General features: G+C 43.0%; 1 protein-coding gene across 1 annotated transcript in view; it reads right to left on the bottom strand.

Annotated features, from left to right (window-relative positions):
* maml3 (mastermind-like transcriptional coactivator 3) overlaps positions 1–17812 on the bottom strand; it is a 109548-nt gene that overhangs the window by 8102 nt on the left and 83634 nt on the right. The gene's annotated exons all lie outside the window — the stretch shown is intronic.

The raw sequence follows: 17812 nt of genomic DNA, 5'->3' as shown, positions 1-17812 counted from the left end.
AGCATTGTGGGCATCTACAGTGACAACTTGACATAGCTTGTTTTGAGCACACCACTGCAATCGAGCATCCCGTTGTATAAACGCTCACAAAGACACGGCCCAGGTGTGTGTGAATGAAAGTGCAGCAAGACTGACATAGGACTGCCTCAAGATTCAGCACATCAGGCCAACCTGAATCTTCCCAACAGGGCAGTGCTGGGTTGTCGCTGCATACATTATTTCCTCATTAGCATATAAAGAGCACTTCCTCCTCCACTCAGCCGTATGCTAATCTCTAATAGGATGAAATGGTCTGCTCTGGCCAATGGGAGAGGAGCATTTATGAATCTATTAAAGGTTAGACAGCTGAACGAGATTGGACGTCGTTTAGCGCTGGCGGCAATAAGTGAGAGAAGAGGCCTGAGAGGAGAAGAATGAACAATTCAGGCCAGTAAAGAGTGTTTGCACATATAAAAATACTACCACACACAACCACCCACAGCCAGACAGAGGAACAGACAGTGTACAACAAATCATATTTAACTGCAGGGAAAGAATGAAACAGCAAAAGCAGGATTAGAGTGGTGAATTGTAGCGCTGGCCAGAATCTCTAACACACCACTATACTCAGTATGTTTTGAAAGAGCCAAAGCCTCATAATCCGTATTGAGGCTCCGCTCTTTTTAGAAAGGAGTTAGGTGAAGATAAACCTCATATATTAGAGCACAAGAAGACCCTGCGGAGCAAACAGAGTTGGCTACTTAAGACTGGTTCAGCAGACAGCCAGACCAGACTGATCGATGTTCAGAACTACGTGTCTCATCTCCGGTTGGCATGTTCTTGCTGGATGGCAGCAGAGCAGTCAGTCAATGCAGGAGAGCAGCGGCGAGAGAGAGAACAGAGGTGTAGTGAAAGGATATGACCAACAGGTGGCAGTGGTGATCTTTAAGCGTGCGTGTGTTTGTGTGTGTCTGTGTGTGTGTCTCACTGGCCTCCTCTCAGCAGATGGCTCAATCATGACGGTTCTGATCTACGATCTCTCCCTCTCCCCCACTCACTCTACCTCTTTTCTTCCTTTCTCTCTTAACACCCCAACTCCTTTCTCCACTCTTCCTCTGGTTCTTTCTCTCTCTCTGTAGACAGGGGGCCCTGAGTCATGTCCACACAATTGCCAGGGAACGAAGGAATAGAAGGAAGATGGATTGCACAGGAAAGAGGAGAGGAAAAGTCTCAGAGAATTAAAGATTTTGTTGAAGGTGGTGTGTGTGTGTGTGTGTTGCAGGGGAGAAGTGGCGGTAGTAGCACTTAATCAACAAGCTGGAGACATGAGAGAGAAAAGTACAGTGTGTATAACAGTTGTTAAATAAAGACATGCAAAAAACAAAGGCACACAAGGAAAGAGATGAAAAAAGAGCAAGCGCATTAGCAGTCGTATCAGTATTATTTCAGTGTTATTAGTACTTCGCTGAAGCGTTGCTAATTTACAATGAATTGAATGTCACGCCAATAAAGCTTATTGAATAGAAAGCAGGTATCCTCTTCAGAATGAAAAAGCAAATTAAATTAATGGAAGGGAAGAGAAAAGAGCATGTGTGAGGAAATGAGGAAGGCATGAGAGCAGAATGAGAGAAAGACGAGGAGGAGAGCAGAGCAGGTCTTCTTTTGGGAGAGAAAACAAGAGAAGCAGGAGGGTGACAAGCCAAAAGAGGAGGAGTAAAAGGTGGGACAGAGGAGAGGCGAGCAGGTACCCTGGCAACAGTCGCTGCAGCGAGGAGCAGATGGTGCTCGGAGGAGCGGTTATGGCCGCCGCGCCTGGTCACCCTTCTGCAACGCTGGGCAGACCCGCACAAGTCAGACTTACTGTATACACACAAACACATCCACAGTCATCTACAATTTTACTACTTTCTTCAACCTCTTCTTTCTCTGTTGATCAGTCCACCTTCCATTCTCTCTGTCCTCTCTGTCCCAATTCATGAATGTTGTTGAATAATGTAACAAAGAGGATCCACAGTCTGTCTGTCTGCTTTCTCTCTCAGCCCTGTCAATCCAACTCTCTCTGCCTCAGTTTCCCTCCCCTGATGCTGCTTTCTGGCACTTTGGACCGACTCGAGTCAGTCCCCAAACTCTGTGCTGTTCAACAGAAATGGGTCAGTGCCTAACGAGGCTCAATGGTTAGCTGCTAACCACCGGCAACTCTAGAAGCTGGAGTTTGAAACTGCAACAGCTGGTGTCTGCTGCTACGAAGTCAGTTTGTAGCAGGAATGACACGGCAGAGAGGAGGGAACAGAGGATGAAATGAAAGGAGAGGTAAATGTATGGTAGGTTGTCCCAGAGGATGTGTGCATTTGTTTGTGTGTGTGTGTGTGTGTGGCAGAGACTGTCAGCTTTATTGGGTTAGGAGGCATGGAGAACCCAGGTGATTACATTACACATGAAGTAAGCGGAAATGTGTGTGTGCATGTGTCTAAGTGAGAGAGAGAGACAGGGAGATTGTCCATTTGATTCCTGTGTCTCATGGAGCAAAATGTGTGTGTACATATATATATATATATATATATATATATATATATATATATATGTATACACACGCACACACATACCGTAGTGCACCCTCACACACATTAAATACATGCACCCACATTCAAAATCCAAACACAAACACAGACTACTACAGCACTGCGTGATGCCTTACAGCTCCTGCATGAAGGCAATAAGGGAAACACAACTGCACATCATGAGTACACAAACACACATTCGTGCACTTTCACTCACACAGAAACACACACAGCCTATAAGAGCAGCAGCGCCTGGCAGCAAAGCGCTGGGTGCTCCATAGTGGCGCACATCTGTCACACACTTGTGTAAGAGAAGGCAGGGAGGGAGTGTGAAGAGGAGGAGAGTAGGGACGGTGAATGAGAGGAGGCAAAGTGAGGGAGGGATGGATGGATGGATGGATGGATGGATGGATGGATGGATGGATGGATGAGGGGATGCTTCATTAGACTCTCAAGTAGACTACGGCTGCAATCAAAGTGAGAAAGTGAACAGGAAGTACATCTGCCTGCAATATTTTTGGACTCTGCATCCAGACAAAGGTGGATGTTGCAGCCGTTCATAGCTTCTGATACAGATGCATGGAGTGGAGTTAATGCCGTGTCTCTGTGAAGGTCACAGGTTTGATCTCTTTCACAGCCAGAGCTTATCAATGTCTGCATGTCCTTGAGCCTCACACTGGTTGACCTTGCACTCTGACCCCTGTGATGTCTGAGAAGTGGAGAAATATGCAAATGAAAATGCTGTGAAAAACGATGGTAGTGATAGGATGAGATGCCTCAAGAAGAAGAGGTTACTTGCTGGAGTGGTGTGTCTACATTTTTCAAGGGTGCAGGTCTGAATCAGTGGACACAGATAGAAGGCACAGGTGCATATAGAAAGAATAACCAGTGAAAAATGCAGCTTGCACAGTGCACATACTTTGAGAATGGAGTTCCAGTAAAGTAGGAGACATCTTATATCAAACAGCGTTTTGATACACACACATGCATATTGATAGATAGTGGATTTTTCAACTAGGGAATAGAACTAGATGTAATTCTAACCATATTTAGTGATTTTAAACTACAACAGACACAAGTTATTATTTCAAGTGGAGTGTCTTTATGCATCTTAAAACACATCTGGATGCAACCTTCACTGACCTTATGATGTCACAACACATATCACAATGAAATGTCAGGTGACAACACAAACACAGACTTAAACATTAGACTACTGAGCGAGGAACAGAGCAGACCTCTGGTTAGAGTCACTGTCCTGTATGTAAATGATCACACAATGTGCATCATAAAGCAACACAATCCACTTCAACCTGCACCTCATTGTGCATTGCCCTAGTTCTGAATTTTAGTTAAAAAACTTAGAGGGTAAAGATGGGTTACTGGTGGAGCTTACTAGTCCATTATTTGATGCCCAAACACAGAGAACCACAACGTTTTTAGTGCATGTGTATGTGTCACTACACTGATATTTAAAGGCAAGTTTTTAGGCCAAAGATTCACAGTTGGATAAAACTGTTTCAGACCATCACAGGGAAAAGTTTCTGAGCCCGGCTGAGCTCGCCTGCAGCTCAGCTTGTCAAATTGCCAGTGGCTGGTTTCAGAACAGAAGGCCTGTCATCTGTTTCAATAGCCAATCAGCTTGTTGCAAAGTCAGCTGGTCAAGTCAGTTACAAACAGTCAGCTGGTTGAAATGGTTTTTGGACGGAGGAAAGAGATGATCAACTCATCAACTTGTCTGTGTGAAAAGTGCTTTCTTAGGGATGATGTAGCTTAATGTTAGGAAAAGTAGCACCCAAACCTGGCAGTAAAACAGTTCAGGTCCTTCTTTTATTCTTCACTTTATTACTTTAAGATACTACAAAGTATCCAGCTACAAAAGAAGCCAGAAAATCCACTGTTAGAACGATAGTACAGATAGTCGTTGCTATGGAAACGATACACTGTCGCGTCCTGTTGCAGCAGCGTAAACTGTTAAGTTTGAGAATGGTGCAGACTTGTCTTGTTGTGAAACTTTGGTCTAAACTTGCCTTAAGACAAAATAGCAAACTTCATTTATTAGTTCACACTGAACCCAGAGAGAGTCCATGATCTGAGGACAGACTTAAACTCCAGTTCAGCTGCAACAACTGAGCTGTCAGTTTGCACGGATCTGCAGGAGGTCCGCATAGTCACCATGGACAGTCAGCAAACGCTGGTAACTGATATGTGACTGCAGTGTGCTCATCTGCAGCTACAATCTGATAAAGTCTTCTCATAGTTAGGATTCTTATCTTGTTCTCATCATAGATGAAAGTCACCATACAGGAGAAAAGGACCTGCTGAGTGTTTGAACATATGTTTTCAATTTCTCACTGCTTAATATGGTCAACGTAAAGTCAAGGAATAAAGTATATATACTGGTAAAAAAAAAACAAAACAAGTGAGCTGTGTATTAGAGCACATGGTTAAGACATAAGTATCATGCAGAACCTGCTGACTGATCCATACACATACAAAAACACACATACAGACTAACCCTAAGCAGATGGTGGAGCCAGACCTCACAGTGTTAAACTATCCCCACAGCGCCAAAGGTAAAAAAGACATCACTTTCACTCACTCACTCACTCACTCACTCACTCACTCACTCACTCACTCACTCACTCACTCACTCACTCACTCACTCACTCACTCACTCACTCACTCACTCACTCACTCACACACACACACACACACACACACACACACACACACACACACACACACACACACACACACACACACAAATGGTAAGAAGGAAAGGTCTAAAGAACACGTCTACCCACCCACTTTAACACACCCTTGTGCACCTATCTTTGTGGGGACCCTCAACTATCACAACTGAACGCATAACCCCTAACCAAAACCTAATTCTAACTCTCACCCTAAAACCAAGTCTTAACCCTCAAACAGCCATTTATAGTCATGGGTTCCAGCATTTGGTCATCACAAATCTGTCAGACCCCACAAGTACAGTGGGCTCCCAGACCCCACGAATATAGTAAAGCAAGCCCACACACACTTACACAGTTTCTCCCTGTAGAGAGTTATATTTAAACTGCTGGAGAGGAGTCTTGCTCCCCACAGAGGTCTGTTTAATCTCTAACATCTCCCTGCTCTAAACCCTAACTGGCCTATTTCTGAATCTTCTCCATCTACATACACACACACACACACACACACGTTCACATATAATTTAAGGGGCAATGAGAAAATGAAATACACACAACCCCTCACTGCAAAATTCCCCTCACAGACTCAAAAACAATGGACGGGGTTAAGAGGGTTTCCCAGGATCATCCTTTAACCATAAATGAACCAACATGATGCCGTGCAGTGCTGCTGTGAAATGCATGTAGGCATACAGGAGTGGATCAATTGAAGTAAATGAATCCCTGCAGCATGAATGCTGTTTGGAGGCACTGTGCTTAACCAAGGGATTTCTCTGCATACACAGGATGCCACCCACAGACAGCACAGAGCCTGGGATGTCAGTTCATGCTTGTTCGCAGTCATGCAGCATGGAATTCTTTCAATTACAGTTTAGCCCACAAAAACTTTGATTTATTTATTTATTTATATTCTTAGAGATAAGATTTGTATCATCACACTGTTGCTTTAGCATTTACAGCTAAAGCTAAATGACTTTTACTACTTTGTACATGCTGGACTGTAGATAGCACCGAGACTATGTCTCTACCATAATTCACAGTTCCATTGATAGGATATTATAGCTTGTGACTGCCTCGACTGTCTGGTTTTTCAGCCTACACATTCTGTTGTGTTGGTTTCTCCATCCTGACTTCACCACAGCTCCACCCAGGCTCCGACACCTACAAGACATTTATTTTCTGCAACAGACACAGTGACCGGGTGTGGAAACAGGCTCTCAGAAAAAGGTTATTTCAAAGACTCTATGTTCACATTTTTTATGGCAGTGTGGGTCGGTCAGTCCACTGTTAATATTTTAGTGGCTGAAATATCTCAACAACTGCTGGGAGGATCGCCATGAAATTTTGTGTGAAATTTTGATATTTGTGGCTCTAGAGGATAAGGCGTGTACATCTTGGTGATCGGCAGACTCTTCCCCTTGTGACACTATGTGGTGTACATTTGTGGTTTTGACTAAAATGTCTTGATGAATTGTCGCATAATTTGCGCATTTATGTCCCCCTAAGGGTGAACTGGTGATATCTTAATTTTTCACCTTGGGCAAACATCAATTAATACTTTCATGACCGAGAAATACATGCTAATTGGAAAAAAGTGAGCATCACTATAAACAAAGACATGTTTAAGACTCTTAGTTTTGTCCTATAGAGGGTACTCAGACGTTGATGTGGCCTTTTGAGGCCACTACTATGTTGTAAATGGTGGAATTTATTCTTTAATAGCAAGGGACTGACACTAAAACGAAACAATTACAGTTGATGGATCTACAAACTGTCTGCTGTCATAATTCATCGCAACTCCTAAAAGTATTTAAATGTGAAAATATGAAATCATGAAATCAATTATCTACGCGGATGAGGAAAAAAATGCAGTACAGTACAGTATCAAAATGTCTGTCATGTGCTACCGGTATGCGTTTCCCCCTAATCTTGTGTCGTTGTATTACATTTCATGTTACGATTTTTTTTGTTTCCTAATACTTTGTTTAATACATGAAATACTGAAAATAAAAGACACTATTTCCCCAAACCAAAGTGATGTCTTCAAATTGCCAAAATCCAAAAGAATTTAACAAATAGTAATAAATATTATTGAAGTTATCTAATTTTATGTCAACCAACTAATGAATTAAATGACTGTTTCAGCACTTCTATTCGCTGATGTTTGACAGATCCTGTACAGCAGTTTACAATCTATTCTTCAGAGTTGCTTCACTCTTAGTTACACACGTTCGCTCTTGTGAATACCATTAGCAAGGAGGATAGATGGCTGCAGACAGCAGAATATGACGAGCAGTGAGAGGACAGAAGACAGGACTAAATCATGCTCATGACAACAAGCCGGGAGGAGAAAGAGGAGGAGGGAGTGTGAGCTGAGCAAAGGGATGAGATCATTGGTGGCCGGGGAGTGATTGTGGCGAGCAGACGAGTGTACCACCCTGAGAGGGACCAGGTGCTACAGTAAATCACCCTGGAAACGGTAGCCATGGAGACCTTAAAGACATATGTGCAGACACTTGCAGTCTGTGTCTGAGAGTGTGTCATGTAAATGTGTGTGTTTTAAAAATGGGAGTATATAGTGCATGAGTGTGTCTCCGTGTGTGTGTGTGAGAGAGTTTGATGTGTTTCTATATAATCTAATCATGGCGGCTGAGAGTGGTGTGTCTGAGTGACAACTCAGAGCCAGAGCAGGTGGACTGTTCCATCTCTCCTTCTTCTTCTTCTCTCTATTACTCTCTGTTGTGCGCTTTATATCACAACCTCCTTTATTACTACTGTGTGTATGTGCGCACATATATGTGTATTGAGGGTAATATGCAAAGCTTGTAGCTCGAAGTAGCAATAAACAGAGGGTGTGAGGAAATCTAACACTGTGCTGAGTGTGTGTGTAAGTGTGTGTGTGTGTGTGGTTATCACACACGGGTTCTTCCCAGAGAGAATTCCCAACTAGAGGCTTTGAATTATTCACAGCTGCGATCAGTGTTATTACACGGCTGTTAACAGAGGTAAAGATATCTTCCACACATCCGTCCATCCTCCCATCTCTGTTTACCTCCCCCCGCTCTCTCGTTATGGCAGTAAACTGCCTTTTTATCCATCCAGTCATCCTCTACCTCTCTGAATAACCTCTTCTTCAATTTCCCCCTTCATCGTCTCACCACTCAGTGCTCCAGTCTTTCTCTGTGCGCTCTGTCTAAATATCCCCCCTTCTCCTCCTCATCTCATTCAATCTCTCCTTTTTCACTGTTCTCTCACTCGTCTCTATTTCTCCTCTATCTTTTTTTAAGATCCCCCCATCCAGCTACTCCTCCACTTCTTGCTGCCCTCCCTCCCTCCTTCTCTGTCCACCCTTCGTTCGACTCCATCCATCTTCCCCTCATTCCTTCCTTCTTTGTTCACCTCGAGGGCTGATCCTTCCTCTTCGCGCCTGCCTCATTTCGCCCAACAGCTCTTCTCTCTCCTCCTCCTCCTCCTCTTGACTTCACCCCTGCATTGATTTGTTTTTCTACCTGTTTCACATTTGTTTTTCTACATCCACGCTCATCCATCTTTATTCTCCCCGTTGCTCATTTAACGTCTGGATCCGTCTCTGCTTCAGCAGCTATCATTCTGCCCTCTCCTGCTGTTTTTCACCCTCTCCCCATTTTTTTGACACCATCTTTACTGAATGGCCGTACAACCTCCACCTCTCTTTGTCTCTCCCTCCATCCACCTCTCTAAATCTATCTCTGCCTCTGTCGTAGCCCCCTCATTATGCCTTCTTCTCCTCTGCACTCCCTCCCTCTCCTTCTCTCCAGAGAAGCCATTAGGTGCTGCTGTAAGGCTATCACTCTTTTGCTCTATCCCTCTCTTTTTCTCTCTCTGCCATAGTCTCAGGGCAATAGGCTCCCCCTTCCCTCCTTCCCTCTGCCATTCCTCCTCAGTTTCTCCATCTCTCTCTTCCTGTGTTTCTTTGCCCCCCCCCTCCTCCTCCTCCTCCCATCCCCTCCCCTCCCCTCCTCTCCTTGTGTCTTCACATCATCTGACTCCCTTCCTCTTCCATCCTCTTCGCCCTCCCGTCTTGATTTCTCCACCCCTCTAACTACCCCCACCTTTCCCTCTATCCTATCATATTCCAGTGAGATGTATCGGCTTATACACACTCTATACAGTAGAGTGGATGGCTGCTACTTACAGACACACACAGACTAAATCATACTGTCATGTAATGTTTAATATCTTCACATGCAGTATATTCCCTTTTTTTTTTGCAGCAGCTGGTTCACATTTAGCTACACAAACACTGAAGATACAACTGATCAGGGCCACAACTAATAATTCTTTTTATGATCAATTAATTACTTATTTTAATTACTATTAATTGTTTGGTCTTCACAATGTCAGAAAATAGTAACATTTGCCACTGTTGGTGGAAAATGGGAAGCGAACATCCTTGTGGGGTTTGTTGTTCTGTGCAGACTCTATAACAACGCTACACTACACCGCACCTCCTCCTTTGATCCTGATGGACGAGAGTCATGATTACTACGACTGTTAAAGGGCTTTCATCACTTTGACTTAAACTTATTTTGTTATTTGTACATTTGCTGATGCTGTCGTTTTCGTTTCGTTTCGTCTCAAAGAATGGTCTTCACTGTTTCCAAGAGCTGAAGGTGACTCCTTTGTTTTATTCAACCAAGAGTTCAACATCCAAATATATTCAGGATCAGATCATAAAAGACTAAGACAGACAGAAAATATTCACATTTGTGCTGTAACCACTGAATTATTTTTAAGCATTTTGCTTAAAAAATGACCAACTATGATCAGTTGATTAATAGATTTTCTGATGAATCTGCTGCTGTTTTGATAATCAAATAAGTAATTTGCTGTTTAACATTATTGACTGTTGGTCAGACAAAATAATATATTTGAAGAAGTCACCTTAGGCTCGAGGAAATTGTAATTGACATTTTCATTATTTCCGATTTTATTGCTCTGTAGACCAATTTTTTTATTAATCAAGAAAATAATTGGCAGATTAATTGATAATGAAAATAATCATAATTGCAGCCCTAATCAGCACTGTTACCACTTAGTAATCAACTAACTGTTTTAGCACTAGAATAGATTTTCCAGCCAATCTCTGGGTTTGAACCTGTGACTCTTTGCTTTGAACTTCATTAATGGTTTGATCTACAAAACATCAGTGAGCTGGAGCAACAGGTGATGCCATCAAGTGTCTTGTTTTGTCTGACCAATAGTCAGAAAACTGAAAATATTCAATTCACAATAAAGTAAGACAGAATTTTGCAAAATCTCACATTTGAAAACCTGGAACCATCAAATGTTTGGATTTCTGATAACTGATTTCTTGACTAAATAAATCATTAATTCATTAACAAAATAATTGGTGCCCAAAAAAAACGACTTACCACTGCAGCTCAATGTCAGATTTTGTGTGGATAAGACGAACACAAGAAACAGACATTTAACCAGAAAGCTGTGGTTGTTTTTTAAACATACTGTAAGCCTTCATGAATACATCTGCTGTACAATTCTGGCTGCTTTATTCGCTCTGGAGAAGGGCTATAATGATGAATAAATCCAATTTTCTTATCCACTTATTGTATTAGAAGCAAACATTCACAAATCAGTCTGAGCACACACAAACACAATCTACAGAGCACAACCTATCCTAACATCCTTTCAGATTTAGTTGCTTTTCTATGCGCTGCACCCTCAGCTATCTCCATCGCCCCCAACTCTGCCATTCTTTGTATGCCATTAATCTCTCTCCTCCTCCTTTACCTCCTCTGCCTTACCTCTCCCTCTCTAACGCAGGGGAGACAGAGTAAGCTATGTAGACTGATAGACTGAGAGAGAGAGAGAGAGAGAGAGAGAGAGAGAGAGAGAGAGAGAGAGAGAGAGAGAGAGAGAGAGAGAGAGAGAGAGAGAGAGAATGACCATTATCTAAGGCAGCATCTCCAATAATTCCACAGCAGCCTATTATCCACAATAGAGCCAAAATGGCCTTTGGTAATATGATGAAATCTGCCGTAAAAAGTAGAAATGGGACTAAAAGCGTCAGAGTGTAGAAAAACCTCCATTCCTCAGCTGCTTTATCACATTATTGCATTCTACTCATCTCTCCGTCTGCCTCCCTCCCTCCCACATTCGCTGCATTACTCCATCTTTCTCTAAATTCTCTCTTTTTCTCTCTGTTTGTCTCTTCCTCTCTGCTTGTTTGGTGATACCCCTCCCTTCATCAATCACACTCTCCACTCCTATGTATTGCTTTCCTCGTCTTTCACTTTCTCCCCTTCTCTTTATCACGCTCTCTGTCCATCTCTGTGACTCTTGATGAGTGTGTGTCGATCTGTCATCAGATAACACCACGTTCTCAAAAAGTAGAAAATAGAAATTCCATTAAACTAAGTGTTGGTCTCAGACTCTTCCTAATGCAGCTAAAACGCTAATCCAACTCACACACACACACACGTGCACGCGTACAGACAGACCTGCCTGTGCTTCCAATCAGTAGTGTACCACAAATAACCACAGGAAAAACAATTTGCAGTCATTGCTAACAGCTGCTGGTCGTGGTGTGTGAGAGAGCGCGAGTGAGGGAGCACCAGGCTGACCCCCCCCCCCCCCCCCCCCCCCCATTTTCTCCCCTCCTCCACTGCGTTGTCCCAAGGGAGGTGGAGAGGTGATGTATAGACCCTCTTGTGATCGCACGACTCAGCAGAACAGATGGACAGAGAGAGAGAGAGAGAAAGAGAGAAAGACAGAGAGAGAGAGAGAGAAAGAGAGAGACAGGTGTACAGTGGTGGACAGAACAAAAGAGCCACGGTATCATATGTGTGTGTGTAGGCGTGCAAATGCAGGTAGGTGTGTGTGTAGACAGAACATGCCAACAGCTAATTTATTGTTTCAATATATTGTATACTATATATTGTTTCTCCAAAGCTGGTTATCCATCGTGTTTATCTCTGTTGTGGAGTAACTTCAAACACCATGCTCGCACCTTTACTGAAGCTGAAGAGGTTCTCCAGACATCCATACACTTCTACTCAAATATACTGATCTGCTTTTCAGGTCGCACCTGTCCTGGCTTACAAACCAGAGTGCTGGTTCTGTTTTTATGTTACCATTTTTCTGTAGCAGTGAAAGAAACTGCATACACCTGATGCTGTCACACTTAGATTTCTGGTATAATCTTTAAGGTTCTACAGAGGTTGATCCAGATTAATAGCATTTCAATTACTGTACGACCTAGGGAAAGGGCAAATCACCTATGGATTTCATATTCTTTAACTATGGAAGGATTTTATTTGAGGCAGGGTAGATAGTAAAGGTCTTCAAATGTGTAAAATGTTGGATCCAATCTGAGAAGCACCCCTGGGAAAAGACCCAAACCCTGATGAATGAATCGTGGGGAAAAAGACCCATAGAGAGCAAAAACTGTTCGACATGGACTACAGGATGATTAGGTCAGATCCTAAATGTAAAGCCCAACCAATATTGTATATTGGAGTCAGGAAACTATATTTAAGAATTAAAAAAAAAACAAAAAACTTTTTTTTGGTTTTAACATCTATACATCTATACCCATACTGATACATCTGTGATAAGCTAATATTAGCCAGGCAGGTTTTTCGGTCTAGAGTCAACGCGGATAAAAAGAGAACAGAGCACCAACAAAGGCATCAGCGTTATCAACCACCAGTTAACTAATGGTCAAAGAAGCAGCAGATGTGTGGAGGCCTGTGGTGGAAAGGCCTCTGAAACGGCTTTAAGATAATAGTTCACAAAACTCTAATGAAATATACAATACTTATACTAATGCTAATAGTAATGCTAATCCTGATTTTAAACAACAAGACACATTTCACCTCATAAAGTTGAGATGGCAAATGTGTTAGCAATCAATTGCTTATTAATACATCCATTGTACGAAGAGCAATATTATAATTAATTTTGATTATTGCAGTATTTGGCTCATTAACTACTAAATGCATCACTAGCTAGTTGGTAACTTTGTTTGGTACTGGCCAGGTAGGTACAGAAGTTGCTTTTTTCGCTGCAAAGAGCTGGAGATGAAGTCGATGAGAGCAGTGAGTGTGAACCAAAACAATAAAAATTTGGGTCATAAAACCAAATGAGCAAAAAAGCTTCATAGAACTGAGGGGAACTGCAATGATTCTCTGCTGGTTCATTACTATGAGCGACCTCTCTACATTACACATAGACATTTGATCCACTGTAAAATATTGACTGATGCTGCTTTCAAAAATCATTTTACAATATGGAAACTATGCCTTAAGGTGTACAGTATGTAAGTCTATGCAGAATTCCTCATCAAAGAAGAAGACAGTCCATCTGTTGAACTGAGCTCCCATTTTACTTCTGAAAGTCTACCTGTGTAGATAATGGCAGACTTTCACTGTGGTTCTGCTGACACAATGTCGTGGGGCTCTGGTAGTAAGGCTACTAAGCCAGACTAAACCAGAGCACTCCACACAAAACTGAGCTGTAAAGAGCCAATTACCTCGGTTGTGACCAGAGACCCTTCCTCCCGCCGCCTTATCATTTCTCCAAAACAAGAGAAATCGAGGGGTGGTTAAGAGGGAGGGAGAGAGCCAAGTGATGGGTGGGTGGAGGAATGACACAGGGAGGGATGGAAGGAAAGCTGTAGATAAAGGAAGGGAGTGAACAGTCACCCCGAGGAGATGAAGAGAAATGGCCAGAGGAGAGAGGGAGGGAGGGAGGGATATAGAGAGGAAATGGTTTTTGAAGGAGTAGACTGTCGACCAACCAACCTAGAGGGAGAAATAGATGTGTAAACAAACACTGGCTATAGGGACAAACAAGAGTGAGCCAGAGAGAGAGAGAGAGAGAGAGAGAGAGAGAGAGAGAGAGAGAGAGAGAGAGAGAGAGAGAGAGAGAGAGAGAGAGAGAGAGAGAGAGAGAGAGAGAGAGAGAGAGAGAGAGAAAAGAGGGAGGGGAAGATGGAAGCAGAGTGGGAGGAAGGCACGCAGTCAGAAAACAAGCTCGACCATGTGTTTAAGTCAACAACGGCAAGAGAAACCTCAATAGAGAAAAAGGTGTGGGCGGGAAACACTCCACGGGGAGAGAGGAGACAGATGTAGAAGGGAAACAGGCACTGTGAAATGTAGAAAGAGACAGAGAGGAGAGGAAGGAGCGATTCAGAGAGAGATGTAGGGAAAGAAGTGGAGAGAGTAAGATATTTAGTGTGATAGAAGGTAAAACAATGCACAAACTGTGTGTAGTTCAGTGACAGTGTTGACTGTTGACAGCAGAAAAATAAGGCGAGGTGGGAGGAGAGGGATGGGGTGATGGAGGGTGGTGGGAATTAAACGACAAGAAGAAAAACTAATTATTCTGTGATTCCGCTAATTAGCTCTGGCTTTACTGACAAGCTCTGCAAGGCACCAGACGTTTACCAAAGGATTCACACTACACTGATGGCCCGAGTGGGAGGGACCGGAGGAGAGCGGGAAGGAGGGAGGGAAAGATAGAAGGAAGGCTAGGTGGGAAGGAAAATAGAGAGAGGAAGTAATGGTGGTGGATGGGGGGATGAAAGATGGATGAACGGTGACGGATGGAAGAGAAGGGGGGGGGGGTGAGGAGGTGGCAGTGATGTGGGTCTGAAGTTATCTGAAACCACTCCATCAAGTGAGAGAGAGGGAGAAAGAGAAAGAGAAGCGCAATACCCCCGGGGACAAACTTGTGACGTGTGTTTACCCATGCACTGAGCAGCTTTTCCATAAACTAACAATTAAAAGGCCTCATTTAGGCTCTTACCACTGCACATAATGTACACACTGGCATGTCAATGAACGGAAGTCATCCTTAAACACCGACTGTATTGTGATCATTAGCAGGGGGATGTGCATGGTAAGGATGGCAAGAGTTCCATGATTTTTAAAATGATTACTTCCCAGATATCACACTGTCACACCTTTCCTTGGATTTCTCAGCATAAGTGAAGTTTGATTTTACACACAAAACTGCTAATGATAAAGCACAAAATTAACTCAGTACAGAAAATGTACTCTCCAGTGTTATTTGGGATTGGCTTACGAACTCTGGGCCTTGGTAGTTACACTAACCTAGGTTACTACTTCAGGTAACTAAATAACCAGACATGCTTTGCACTATTTTCTGCTTGAATTTTTGATTTTTGAAAGCCTCTAAGTAGAGAAATTCATAGCTTGACAGGCCTGACATGACCTGACCTGAGGTTATTATTGCATGCAGCAGCATAAAAGCAATATGTGTCACATGCAGACCTTGTGTTGTTTGGTGATGCAAGTGCTATTGTAGGATGTTTAGTTTTAGGTTTGGGGCTTTTTTCTGCTTCATCTTTTGAAGGCTGCTCTGCACTCTGATTTGAGGATGGTAGCCTACAACTCTTACTGAATAGCCTACATTTTTGTTTATAGATACTGTGCTGTGCTTCATTCTTACTTTTTCCATAAACAATTGCAACACAGTAGACTGTAAGCTGCCTTTTTAGCATAAGAAGAAACCACTACAGCAGAGAAGTTGGTCCTGTCACATTACCGTAATAGCGGTATTAAGCTATGACAGTAATTGCGTAGTTAACGTTAATGAGCTTTGAAGACAGCATCTTTATTGCACTACAGCATGTGAGCATGCGTAAATATCCAAGGTTCTTACAGGCATTTTTTCCAGGAGGAGCATTTTGGCAAGAATTCCCTGAAAAGACAGTGATTCCGATTCCTGGTATTCAGCCCAAGTGTGTATGTGCACAAGTGAACTTGTGCATATTGTTTTGATAGATACATATAATGTACATAAAGCTTTATGTTCATGTGTGTGTGAGTGACACAGAGAAAGACAAACATTCATGAGGAAGTGTGTGTGTTTGTGAGTTAGTGCTGATGCTAAAAGCTCATTTGTAGTTCCTGTGTTTTACCCTAGCAGCGAGGTACGCCACGTGCCAGGAACGTGGCACTCAACAAAGCATTAGTTTACTGATCACATACACACACATTCAGACACACAGACATGCTGCAGCTAATGGTTACTGGTAGATCCAAGCACAAGTGAAGGGGCGAAATGAAAGAGAGGGGTTAAGTCGCTGAGTATGGAGGGATTTAGACCTCAAACAGTTAGAGGAGAAGAGGGAAGAGAGAGAGCAAGAAAGGGGGGGGGGGGGGGGGGGGGGTGGCAAAAGTGTGCAGTGAATGACTCACTGAGCGTGTAAGTGTTTAACTGTGCCGTACTGGTGTTAGTAAGTGATAGAGAAATCTACAGAGACCATTGGTGAAGGTAATGCTAGGAGTGCGCCTGTAACTTCTCTCTTTCTCTTGATTTCACTCTCTGTTTCTACTCTTTCTGGTTCTCTCTGCACCTCAGGAGACACAGGAAGAGAAGAACACGCTGTGGAAGGAAGAGGGGATATCCCTGCATCTTATTTCTCCCCTCACTTTCTATCCTTCCTTCCATACTGTGGCACAACGGATGCTTCTTTAAACAGATGAGATATCCCAGATTATTGAGCCAGTGTATTGATATGTTCCACATTTCTTTCTGTGCATGCATGCGTGTGTGTGTGTGTGTGTGTCCTGGGAGTCTAATGTTATGCCTCCAGTTTCTGCTGCAGAGAAATCAATGAGAACACAACCCTTCCACCTTAGAAAACCAATGATGGGGTGGTTAGCAACCCAAGTGAGTGTCAGTGTTCACTTGTGTGTGTATGTAAGCTTATGAATGTTTATGGGAGCTTGTTAGTGGTTATTTGTGCATCCTCTTCACCCCTGCAACACAGAGGGATAACAAGACGATTCATTGCTACAGCGATGAAATGCGCTTACCTATCCTCTAATCCTTGCTAGCGACAATGTCTTTCAAACCTGGAGGTGTTCATTAGAGCTGGCTAATGGCGGCTGAGGTGGGCTAATGCGTCAGGTCCTCTCAGAGACCAGAGAGGGCCATTTGTGCTGTGACTGCTGAGATTGATTTGGGGTGGGCGAGAGCGGCATATTGTAGTGTCGTTAGCCTTGCTCATTGACCATATGGAGATCAATACTTTGAGCAGCCCGAGGACAGTCAGACACACACTCAGAGACACACACACACACACACACACACACACACACACACACACACACACACACACACACACACACACACACACACACACACACACACACACACACACGTGCACACAAACATTCCTGTATTGGCAAACATGGAGAGAGAGAAATGCACCCTCACATCCACAAACAGCCTGTAGTCTAAATAATGTTAATGATTTGACCATTAGGAGTGAGGCATGAATCAGTGGTAATGGCTACAAGAGAGGGGCTGTATTGATAGATTGTAACACTCGTTTAGGCACACACACACACACACACACAAATACAGACAACATAGCATGGAGCATAATACAATTAGAGCCAAACACCTACAAAACCCAGAACATGTCTAACGGTTGTACATGTAAGTATTATAAAAAAACAAAAAACAAAGACATGTCACGTCCTGTTATCAAGCCATTTATGATTAGGACCAGTCAGGGCACAGGGATAATAGGGTACTATTCCA

The sequence above is a fragment of the Trachinotus anak genome, unplaced genomic scaffold, assembly GCF_046630095.1.
Source record: "Trachinotus anak isolate AG129_WGS33_773 ecotype Australia unplaced genomic scaffold, CSIRO_AGI_Tana_v1 ptg000019l, whole genome shotgun sequence".
Lineage (NCBI taxonomy): Eukaryota > Metazoa > Chordata > Actinopteri > Carangiformes > Carangidae > Trachinotus > Trachinotus anak.
This window is presented reverse-complemented; position numbering and strand designations above follow the sequence as displayed.